At 43.0% G+C, this 12235-nt stretch overlaps 1 pseudogene; it reads right to left on the reverse strand.

Annotated features, from left to right (window-relative positions):
* Nucleotides 1-7789: 7789 nt before the first annotated feature.
* LOC139017721 (phosphatidylinositol 3-kinase regulatory subunit beta pseudogene) lies at nucleotides 7790-9061 on the reverse strand (annotated as a pseudogene).
* Between the last annotated feature and the right edge of the window lie 3174 nt (nucleotides 9062-12235).

The raw sequence follows: 12235 nt of genomic DNA on the forward strand, positions 1-12235 counted from the left end.
AGGTGGAATGAGGTCAGAAGTGAATCCTGGGCTCTCTGCAGCAAGTTTGTTTGTGGGACAGTTTTGTCCTAGCTGCTGGGTGTCTCTCTGTGGTCTGTCTGCCTGGACCCTTCAATTTTTCATCTACCTCTAGCTCAGTGCTCAGAATCTCAGTTTCTCATTCTACTGAAATCTCTGCTCTGAATATGAGAAACCTGATTCTTTCTCTGTATTTGAGTTCCCTGAGGCAAAGTCTGAGACCTGGAAGAACCAACAAGAACGGACATCAGTGAGGATGCTGCTCCACAATTTAACACAACTGTGAGAGTTTAGCCAACTATGCACTTAGAGGGCACAGTCTCCACACAAGACTGTCTAAGACTTCTGACACCAACTGCAGAGTGTTAGGGTCCAATTACAAAGTTAGAAGGAGTAGTCCATATAAGACCACTTTCACTTCTGACACCAGCTCCAAATGCAAGGGGGCTTCCCAAACTACCCAACCAAGGGAGCTCACCTGGGCGTTTTTATTAGAGCTTTTTAATGCAGGTATGATTGATTGATTGATTGATTACCAAGGTGGCTGAACTCAACCTCCAGATTGAATATATCACATGATCCAAAACCCCAACCTGAAGACATATGGTTGGTCTTTCTGGTGTGGCCAACCCTCACTCTAAGACTGTCAGGTGTGGCTGCCTCACCCTAAATGAAGACACTGCTACCAGGAATTACCATAGATTGCCTCCCAGTAGTACAGGGCAAAGGCCAGACATCTCTCTCACCCAGGTGATCATATTGTTTTCAATTTATATTCTGAAAATATGGTAAACTACTTTGATTTATTTTCATGTTAAGTGAATCTTTTTTGTATTCACAGAACATATACAGAGATTAACTCAGAAATACAACATTGAGATGTAGAACCTTTCTTAGCTATGGCTGGGTTTAATTTGGTAACATTTTTCTTAAGGATTTTTGTATTTATTATTATGAGAGAGATTGACCTATAGTTTACTTACATGCTCTTGGTATGTTATGGATTTGGGTTGTGCTGGCTTTACTAAAGAGTTGGGAAATGATCAATTTTATGACTTCTTTAATGTTAGAAAAATTTCACTTGTGAAACCTTCTGAACCAGGAGTTTGCTTTGTGGGAAGGTTTTTCAAATGAATTCAATTTCTTTGTGAGTTATAGGACCACATATGTACTTACTCTTATGTCAGTTTTGGAAGTTTGGTAGATATCAGAGCTGCTGAAGTAAAGTTCAATGGGTTTCATTCCTTTATCTATAGGTGGAAGGAACCCTACAAGTAGGACAGGAACCCCAGATGCGACTAACAGACTCAGGTCAAAGTTTTGATGGTGTGTGGCAGGAAGTTATAATAAGTGGGAAAGGAGGCAAGGGCATATAACTGTGTATTTGTGATGAAATTGTTTTATCTCTACATGCATCAAAATTGTTTCAGTAGCTCCATGTCTCTGATAAGGTTAGGAAACAATAACACTAAGCATTGAGCTTATTCTGCATTTTTGGAGCCCATTCCTCTCCAGCCACCCCTCTTTCTTTGTCTGACTTGAATCCCAGGCTTCTGCTCAAATGCCATATTATTAGACCTTTTCTGATCTTATTTAAGTAGCAATACTCAACTCCCTCCTGTTCTATCTTTTTATAGCACTCATTACAATCTGCAATAGCATATGCTTATTTGTTTTTTCTTTTCTGCCTTCTCTACAAAAATGTAAGTTCCAGGAGAACAGGAATTGTCTATTTTGTTCACTGATGTGCTTCCGGGTCCTAGAGGGGACTGGGACAGAGTAGATGCTCAGTAAATGTGAGAAATGAATGAGCATATAGAGTAAGTGAAAAAAAAAAAAGCAAGTCACATAACCAGATATAATCCAGTGTATATGTGTATATGTGTGTGCATGAATGACATATTCTAAAGATTTGTAAAGATACATGCCAAATGTTAATGATGGTGCTCACAATGCAGGGAAATGGGGTGGGACTTTCTTTTTATACCTTTTCGTATGTCTGAATTTCAGCTACCAAGTATGTACTCTGCCACCCCCTTACTCCACTCCCCTCAACTTCAACAATAAATAGAATAAAAGGCATAGCAACCATCTGATTTTAGTGAAGGAGAAGGAAGGTGATGGCTAAAAACTTGGAGCAAATATTGGCAAAGTCTGGTCTAAATCCAGATGAATTTCTGAAATGGAGGCTGCCAAATCCAAATAGAAACAAATATTTGGGGATGCAGGCACTGAAAAGAGGTAAATCTGTACATGCATTTTGTGTATTTCCTGAAGATTCAAATTAGTAATTGAGATGTATAAAATATTGCATTATCCAGGAGAAAAAGATAAAGAGGAGCGAGTCAATTCTGCAAGAAAAAGCAAAGACCTAGAGGTAATATAAATAGGAGTTTCTGAATTGGATGCCTTTAAGATTGTAAACTGTGAATTTGAGTGAGTAACTTTTCCATTTTCTGACTGAAGGTGAAATAATCAGATAATGTGTTATCTGCCTGGGGAAGACCCTGTAGTGAAAGGGTTAATGAAAAATACAAGATCCAGGGATTACAGACACAAGTTGTTTTAGACAAATAATTAGATTGTTCAACTGGGAGAATGGGGCATATTGTACAAAGTTTGGAGAAATTTTAAATGGGTATGTGGGTCCACACCGTTCTAGTATTCAAGTTTGGTTATTTGTACAAAGGATTAATTTGCCTTTGAATGGATTGTTGTCTTCTTTTGGTATCTGCTAGCCAACTGGGAGTTAATTTGTTTCTAAAACAGTACAAGCTTTTTTGGTTTCACCTAGGAGAGTGAATGGCTCTCTGTCTTTCAAGGTTGCACATTTTTCTGCATTTGGTCTAGGCAGAGATAAGACCTCCAGGGCCTCAGAATACAATAGGCTATTCTTGTATTTCAGATGTGACTGGGCACCAGGAGTAGCCTCTGTTCTTGACCCTACACCCACCTTGAAGTGGGAACTTTGTTATCATTTCCCAGAAAGCAAGTCCAACACAACAAAGGATTAATGAATAGGGACACTTTTTTACTGAAAATATCTTGGGGAGACAGAAAGGCTCTGTGCGTCCTGGGGAAATAGTTTTGATCTGTGACAAAACCTAATACAAATTCCCATTAGTCACATATATTTTCCTTCCAAAGGAGGAGGTTTTACATTCCCTTCATTTCTTTTCTCTGTGTTTTTAAGCGAAAGGATAGAATCCCTTTCAAAGTCTCCAGTCTCATCCTCCCATCTACTCCTCTACCTGACAAAGAAAGGCCCCGTGGTAGGACCCACTGGCCTTAGAAAGGAGATGGGGTATGGGGACTGGCTGTAACTGGTAATCCACACCAGGCCTCTGATTATCCAATCCACTCTCAGCAGGATGCATGGAGTGAAGGAAAAGAGAGCCCCTTGTGGCACCCTCTACCTCTCCGGGACGTGGGTCCCATGGGCTCAGCCCCTCTTGGACACTGTTCTAGCTCACCCCTTCTATGCACTGTGTGTATTGAAAGAAGGGAGCTGTGCTTGGGGATTTGTTGGGCCCCATTTGATAGCTTTCTGGTTTAAAAGGAATAAGAAAAGGGCTGAAATGTCCAGTTTGGACCCTCTGCTGCTTCCTTCTTTCTCTGAATCACTGCTGTCTTCCAACTCCCCAAAGGGACATCCTTGGGTGAATTCCCATTTCCTCTCACCTTGCTTTTCAGGTGAAGGCCTCGCCTTAAACACATACACCATAATAAAGCATCCCCACCCGACCCCTGACACTGGTTTTGCATTTCATTGCAGTCTTACCCCCTCCCCCCACCCAGGCAGACCCTCTTCTCCATATTAGTTTTGAATTCAACTGAAAAATAAAGGAGTTACACATACACAGTTACCAATTATTGTAGTTCACATCTTTATAATATCTCCATAGGCTGTTTATAGATTGACTGCTCTTTTTCTTTACCGTGGGACTGGTTCTTGTTGTCATTGACTTTATCCCTCTTCACTGTGATGTAAAAATTTTGCAACTGAATTGTGATTAATTAATTCATTTAATCATTCAGTGTTTCTTGAGCATTCATTATGGGCCAGGCAGTGTTCTAGGCACTGGGGATAGAGGGACAAACAAGAATGAGAAGATTCTTGTTCTCATGGCTCTTATATTATGACTAGAGGCCTGGTGCATGAAATTTGTGCAGGGGCGGGGGGGGGGGGGGCAGGGGGAGAGTCCCTCAGCCCAGCCTGCACCCTCTTGCAATCTGGGACCTTTCGGGGGATCTCTGGGATCGGGCCTAAACTGGCAGTCAGACATCCCTCTTGCAATCCAGGACCACTGGCTCTTTTTTTTTTTTTTTTTTTTTATTTTATTTTATTTTTTTTATTTTTATTTTTTATTTTTTTTTTTTTATTTTTTTTTTATTATCTTTTTTTTTATTTTTTTTTTATTTTCCTCTTAAAGTATTACAAAGGGTATTACATAAGTATCCTTTCCCCCCCCCCCCCCCGCCCTTGACAAACCACTACCCTCCCTTACCCCCCAGTGTCTTATGTCCATTAGTTATGCTTATATGCATGAATACAAGTCCTTCGGTTGATCTCTTACTCCCCTCCCTCCTGCCCCCCAACTCTCTCTGGCCTTCCCACTGCAGTTTGACAATCAGTTTGAGGCAGCTCTGCCTCTGTATCTATTATTGTTCAAAAGTTTGTAATGGTCTTTATTATCCATGAATGAGTGAGATCATGTGGTATTTTTCCTTCATTGACTGGCTTGTTTCACTTAGCATAATGCTCTCCAGTTCCATCCATGATGTTGCAAATGGTAGGAGTTCCTTCTTTTTAACAGCAGCATAGTATTCCATCGTGTAGATGTACCACAGTTTTCTAATCCATTCATCTACTGATGGGCACTTAGGCTGTTTCCAGATCTTAGCTATGGTGAATTGTGCTGCTATGAACATCTGGGTGCATATATCCTTTCTGATAGGTGTTTCTGGTTTCTTGGGATATATTCCTAGTAGTGGGATCACAGGGTCAAATGGGAGTTCCATTTCCAATTTTTTGAGGAACCTCCATACTGCCTTCCATAGTGGCTGCACCAGTCTGCATTCCCACCAGCAGTGCACAAGTGTTCCTTTTTCTCCACATCCTCTCCAGCACTTGTCGTTTGTTGATTTGTTGATGATGGCCATTCTGACAGGTGTGAGATGGTACCTCATTGTTGTTTTGATTTGCATCTCTCGGATGATTAGTGACTTTGAGCATGTTTTCATATGTCTCTTGGCTTTCTGAATGTCCTCTTTTGAAAGGTGTCTATTTAGACCCTTTGCCCATTTTTTGATTGGATTGTTTATCTTCTTTTTGTTAAGTTGTATGAGTTCCCTATAAATTTTGGAGATTAAGCCCTTATCCGATATGACGTTGGCAAATATGTTTTCCCACGAGGTGGGTTTTCTTGTTGTTTTGTTGATGGTTTCTTTTGCTGTGCAGAAGCTTTTTATTTTGATGTAGTCCCATTTGTTCAGTTTCTCTTTAGTTTCAACTGCCCTAGGAGCTGTATCAGTGAAGAAATTGTTTTGGCATATGTCTGAGATTTTGTTGCCTTTGTATTCTTCTAGAATTTTTATGGTTTCCTGTCGTACATTTAAGTCCTTTATCCATTTTGAGTTTATTCTTGTGTATGGTGTAAGTTGGTGGTCTAGTTTCATTTTCTTGCATATGTCTGTCCAATTTTCCCAACACCATTTATTGAAGAGACTATCTTGGCTCCATTGTATGTTCATGCCTCCTTTGTCAAAAATTAATTGAGCATATTGGTTCGGGCTAATTTCTGGACTCTCTATTCTATTCCACTGATCTATATGTCTGTTCTTGTGCCAGTACCAGGCAGTTTTGAGAACAGTGGCTTTGTAATACAGCTTGATATCTGGCATTGAGATCCCACCTACTTTGTTCTTTCTCAGGATCGTTGCAGCTATTCGGGGTCTTTTTTTATTCCAGATGAATTTTTGGAGAGTTCGTTCTAGATCTTTGAAGAAGGCCATTGGTATTTTAATGGGAAGTGCGTTGAATGTATAGATTGCTTTGGGTAGTATGGACATTTTAATGATGTTGATTCTACCAATCCAAGAACATGGTATGTTCTTCCATCTGTTTATGTCTTCCTCTATCTCTTTTTTCAACGTCCTGTAGTTTTCTGAGTAGAGGTCTTTAACCTCTTTAGTTAAGTTTATTCCTAGGTATCTTAATTTTTTTGGTGCGATGGTAAATGGGATTGTTTTTCTGATCTCCCTTTCTGAAAGTTCACTGTTGGTGTATAGAAATGCCTCAGATTTCTTGGGGTTAATTTTGTATCCTGCTACATTGCCAAATTCATGTATTAAGTCTAGTAGCTTTTTGATGGAGTCTCTAGGGTTTTGTATGTATAATATCATGAGGACCACTGGCTCTTAACCGCTCTGCCTGCCTGCCTGATTGCCCCTAACCACTTGCTTGGCTGCCTGATTTCACCCCTAAAACTCAAGCTTCTTCTCTTTTTATTTTTAATATTTATCTTTCTTCTTTATTTTTTTATGTTAAAAGTCAAGCTTCTTGAGAACATGAGGCATTTAACATTATTCCATATTCGTTACAGAGAGCTAAGCATGGTAAACACAGCACATACTTAATACTTATGGGCTTCTATACAAACACTTTCCAACCAGGAACGTTTTAATAGGCAGTTTCCAAAAACTTGAACTGGAAAACCTAAAAGTAGAGTGCTCAGATTTCAGGCATCAGGTTCTATTAGCAGGATTTCTATCCCAATTAAACTCTAATTCTTAGCTGTCAACAGTCTGGACAAACTGCCCTTCACTGTCTCCAAAGTTTCTTATTCGTCACTATCCCATTTTCCTTTTTTTTCTCTTTGAGTTCAATGTTTTATATCCACATCAGTACCATACAAACCCCACCTGACAGCCTAGCTGCACAGGCAGGAGGCGGGTGAGTCCATGGCAGCATAGAAAACTGGGCTTCTTGTCCCAAAAGAGAAGAAAATGGGTTTACAGTCAAGGAAACAAAATCAGAACCCAATATGATCAAGGAGAAGTCTTGAAACTGCATCGAGCGGAGGTGCTTTGGGCAGTGGTGCATCTCGGCTGGTCTAGCAATACCTGCAGCAGCCTTGGTTCCTAGGAAGCCCGAGGTCAGATAGGGCCCAGCTCTTGAGGCTATTTTTAATAATTTTGCTTTTGGGGGAAGAGGGCTTCTGCAGCAGCTCCATGTGGGGGTATCCAGTGTGGGTTTCACTTCAGTGTTTGGAGGGAAGTTGGGTCTGTGAGGTGGGGGTGGGGGTGGGGGTGGGACCCACCCCACCCCCCACCCCCCACCTGGCCCCAAATATCACAGCTGAGATTCTTGGAAGTGGCAATGAAGTCCCTTCCTGCCTTCTTCCTGCCCTGACCCCAGGTCTATGAGTTAAAAATCAGGACACCAGGCTGGGGCTGAGCACCCCAGGGGCCTTTGTAAACACAGCAGGTACAGGGGAGCTTGGGGGAACTGTAGGAACTGGTGGGAGCAGCCAGAGCCAGGGGAGGGCAGTGCCCATGGGAAAAGGGGGCATGGGGTGGAGGAGGTATGCTCCTCTAACAGAGACTTAGAGGTACAGAGACTAAGAGAGACAGAGAGGACAGAGATGGGGATAGAAAGAGTGTCAGGAAGAGAAAGACCCAGAGAAAGCAAGAGAGAGATTGAGACAGAGAAAGATTCACAAAGAAGAGAGACAGACAGACAGAAAGATGAAGTCTTGCACTGTATGAGTCAGCGGGCTGTGGGGGCTGGGGCTGGGGCCGGGGCTCTCACGGATGTGCCAGTGTGACGGTAAGTGCATCATTGTGTTGCACGAGGGAGGTGTGATGGTAATGCAGCACCGGTTCCTTCAGAGATCCGTACAGGTTGTAGGGCTCCACAAAACCCAAGCCAGTGGCCGTGAGGTAGATGACACAGCGCTTGGTACCGCCGTCCACCACCACAGAGCAGGCATAGCAGCCCCGCTGGCTGCTCTCACGGATGAGGAAGGTACCATCATCCCTCTTGCTATTCAGCATTTCCTCAGCCTGAGAGCGGTTGATCTTGCTCACACACCAGGTTCGTTTCTCATGGTGGGGAGGTCATCCTCATCCTCCATCAGTGCATACTCGTCTTCAGTCTCATTTTTGATTCCCAACCACTCGTTGCCGGCGCCTTTCTGGGTGAGCCATACCAGGTACTGGTCTCGGATCTTGCGCTGCTGCATGAGGTCTGGCTTCAGGCTGTTCATGCGCTTATTGATCTCCCCGTTGTCCAAGGCCTGTGTCCGCAGCTCCTGTTCCAGCTTCATGTGGCTCTCGTGGATCTCGGCGATGTGAGACTTGAGCCGTTCTGACTTCAGCAGAATCCTCTGCATCTCTCTTTTTTAAAAAAAATGTATTTTATTGACTTTTTACAGAGAGGAAGGGAGAGAGAGAGCTAGAAACATCGATCAGCTGCCTCCTGCACACCCCTCACTGGGGATGCGCCAGCAACCAAGGCACATGCTCTTGACCGGAATCGAACCTGGGACCCTTCAGTCCGCAGGCTGACGCTCTATCCACTAAGCCAAACCGGTTTCAGCATCCCTGCATCTCTTTTTATTGTCCTCATGCCAGAAGCGTTCCAGATACTCCTTGCTGCACTTCTCTTGAATTTGGACCTCCTCTTCACAGATCTTGATGGTTTCATTGAAGGCTTTGATGGCGGTGCGCTTCATCTGCGGTTCCTGGGAGGTGCGTGTGTACTCCTTGTAGAACTGGTCGTACTCGCGGCTCTTGTCCTCTGCTTCAAACCAAGGTAACAAATGAAACCTTTAATTCTGATCTTCCTCACCCAAGGGAACAGCAAACCTCAATAGAAATAATTTCCCGCCAGAAGTCACGTCCAAATACTTCGAGACTGAGGACTATAGGGCTGACTATGTACATGCGCAATAACATAAGGGCCCAGGCGTCCTCCACAATCCCACAATCCTCTAGGCGCCCAGGTGTCCTCCACAATCCCACAATCCTCTGGTCGCATACTTCCGGTTTTTCTAGCTCCTCCTTAAATGGTGTTTCCTTCAGTCGCTTCCGAGTCCAGGGCCTTTAGTTGGAGAGGATTTTTCTGTTCTTTGACGTTGATAGTTGTTTACTACTTGGAATCAGTGAAGTTTCGGAAGGCCTGCTGCTGCCCTGAACATGTCGGTCCCAAGTGCACTCATGAAACCACCGCCCATTCAGTCCCCGGCTGGCGCCCTCCCGGTTTGCAATGAGAAAGGTACTGTGCTGAGCCGTTTTCCAATCGGATCTTCCTCTTCCTTCCCCAGCACATTCCAAATTTACTCCAGGCCGACCATCCCAACCCCGCAGACTCGTAAGACCTTCCCCTCTATTTCTTCTACTTTCCCCCATCAAACTTGCACCCTATCGGGTTGCCTAGGGGCGCCCCTAACTGCTCCCTGGCGGATGGGGCCAGCCTGAGGAGAGGGGTGTGGTGTTCTGGTCTCTGGTTGTTAGGGTCGCCGGCCTTTTATACATTGAGTGGCCAGATTATTATGACCACCTGATGTTTGTAGGTAAAATTAGCTATAATTTTGCGCTGAAGTTGCTAGAGGGCCAGATCATTATAAACGTCTGAATAGCACAACATACCTAAGTATCATTGCTGATTAAGTTCATCCTATCACGTTGATGGCGTATCCCAATGGAGATGGCTTCTTCCAACAAGACAATGTGCCATGCCATGGTGCTCGTATTGTGCAGGAGTGGTGTCAAGAACATGAGGGAGACTTAACCTTGCTTAGGTGGCCCCCACAATCACCAGATCTCAATCCAAGTGAGCATTTGTGGGACGAAGTTAAAAGAGCCATCAGGCAGCTGGTTCTACAACCATCAAATCTCACAGAACTGGATATGGACAGTGCTATTCATCAGGCATGGTGTCAGATTCCTCGCATCACCTTTCAACATCTCGTGGAGTCAATGCCAAGAAGAATCGCTGCCGTATTGAAGGCAAAAGGTGGCCTAACGAAATACTGATGTGGTGATCATAATAATCTGGCTGGTCATAATAATCTGGCCACTCAGTGTATGTATAGATGGGGGAGGCAAGCATAAACAAACCAGAAAGTATCAGATGGTGATAAATTCTTTGAACAAAACAAAGAATGACAGACAGGGCTGTGTTTGGGGCTGTTGGCATTGAGTGAATAGGGATGGTCTTTATGATGTGAGGTGACATTTGCTGATTTAACCCTTTAAATTCATGAGATAAATTTGCAACTTAGCTTTTACCCCTTCCTCTCAGAGTCTGAATTTTTGGGTCAATGTTCTAATGTAGACTGTACAACTCCCATTTCCAAGGTGACTATGAATGGAGACTAGGGATCAGCAAATTTCTTCTGTAAAAGGCCAGATAGTAAATACTTTTTGCTTTGTAGGCCACACCTGTGTCTGTGTTGCAACTAACTATATAACTTGGTGCTGTTTGTAGCACAAAAGCAGTCATAGGCAATATGTAAACAAACAGAAGGGGCTGTGATACAACCTTATTTACAAAAACAGTGGAGGACAGGCCACCTTTGGCCCGCTGACTTTCATCTCCATGGCACTTGCCTCTATTTACTTCAAAGTGGGGGCAGCAGCCCTTTTTCTTCAAGGAGCGAGCTGCCTCCCTGCTACATAGTCAGTCCTTTGCCTTAACTTTTCTTCACTAGAAAAGAAAATCAAGATAGACTAATTCAGAAAATTTATACAATAGACAAGGAAAAGTAGAAAAACGTTAGAGCTTTCCCTTCATCTTCTAAGAAGAACCACTGTTAAGCTGAATCTTTTTAGGTCTTCTATGTGTACACATATGAGTGTACACATATAGACATACAAATAACGTTTTTAAAAAAATTTTTGTCTTTCATTCCCTTCACTTTCCTCTCCTACCTACCTTTCTTTCTGTCAGCCTCTCTTTTCCTCCCCTTCACTCTGATATGAAAATTTTGCCACTGGATTGCAGTTTGTTCATTTGTTTGTTCATTCATTCATTCTCCTCCTCCCCTTCCTCCCTGTCTCCCTCCATCCCCCCTTTCTTTCTAACACATGTGGGATTATTCTGATACACTCTTTTGCATTTTGCTTCTTTCACCCTCCATTACATCATGGTATGCCTCTCTGGATTTGAGAGGCACACATTCCACTGTTGGTGTCCTGTTATTGCCAACCGACATGACGTGAGTGTTGAATTATTTTTGGTGAATGGTGCTAGGAGCAGGTGTAGAATGCTAAGGCATTCTACATCTCTTCCCACACCACCTCGCTGCTGCTGGAGTGTCAGCATGAGAGCATGTCTCAGGCCAAATGCCAGCAGCTGTATAGCCCTGTGCTGGCCAGCAGGCACGAACAGCTGGTCTGGACTTTGGAAGGGGGATCTGTCTTGGTTGTCAGGCCCACAGGCCAGCACTGGCTAGAAAGGCTTGCTCCAAAGTAGATACTTTTTTTTTTTTTTTTTAAATATATTTTATTGATTTTCTACAGAGAGGAAGGGAGGGAGATAGAGAGTCAGAAACATCGACGAGAGAGAAACATCGATCAGCTGCCTCCTGCACATCTCCTACTGGGGATGCGCCCGCAACCCAGGTACATGCCCTTGACCGGAATCGAACCTGGGACCCCTCAGTCCGCAGGCCGACGCTCTATCCACCGAGCCAAACCGGTTTTGGCACAAAGTAGATACTTTTAACAAAAGGATTGTCAGACTCCTTTCTCCACATAGTGCAGAGAAATAGGCCCAAGGGACCTCAGAGTCCAAGTACTCCCTCCCCATGTGGACTGTTGGAATTGTCTTAATTTTTTTTATTACTTTATTCATAGAAAGATTATAAACCTGCTACGTGATTCCAAGTGAATCACAGATTCCCCTACTTCTCATATAGACAAATGAAAGAAAAATATAACAAACGTCATATATCCTTCATTCAGTGTCACAATAACATTTTACTACATTTGCTTTGCCTATTATTTTCTCTCTAAAAAACATATATGCACACTCACACATAGATATATAAATTATAAACACATGCATGTATATTAAAATTTTTAACTTTTAATTGTGGTTCCAAAGTAGATCACATATCATGTATCTAAAATAAATCATAACTCTAGTTTTTCCAGTTAAGCTATTTCTAATATCCTTTCCAGTGGTTCTCAACCTCCTGGCCCTTTA

Source organism: Myotis yumanensis, unplaced genomic scaffold, assembly GCF_028538775.1.
Source record: "Myotis yumanensis isolate MYYU_CA2020_CCGP unplaced genomic scaffold, mMyoYum1.0.hap1 SCAF_10, whole genome shotgun sequence".
NCBI classification, from domain to species: domain Eukaryota; kingdom Metazoa; phylum Chordata; class Mammalia; order Chiroptera; family Vespertilionidae; genus Myotis; species Myotis yumanensis.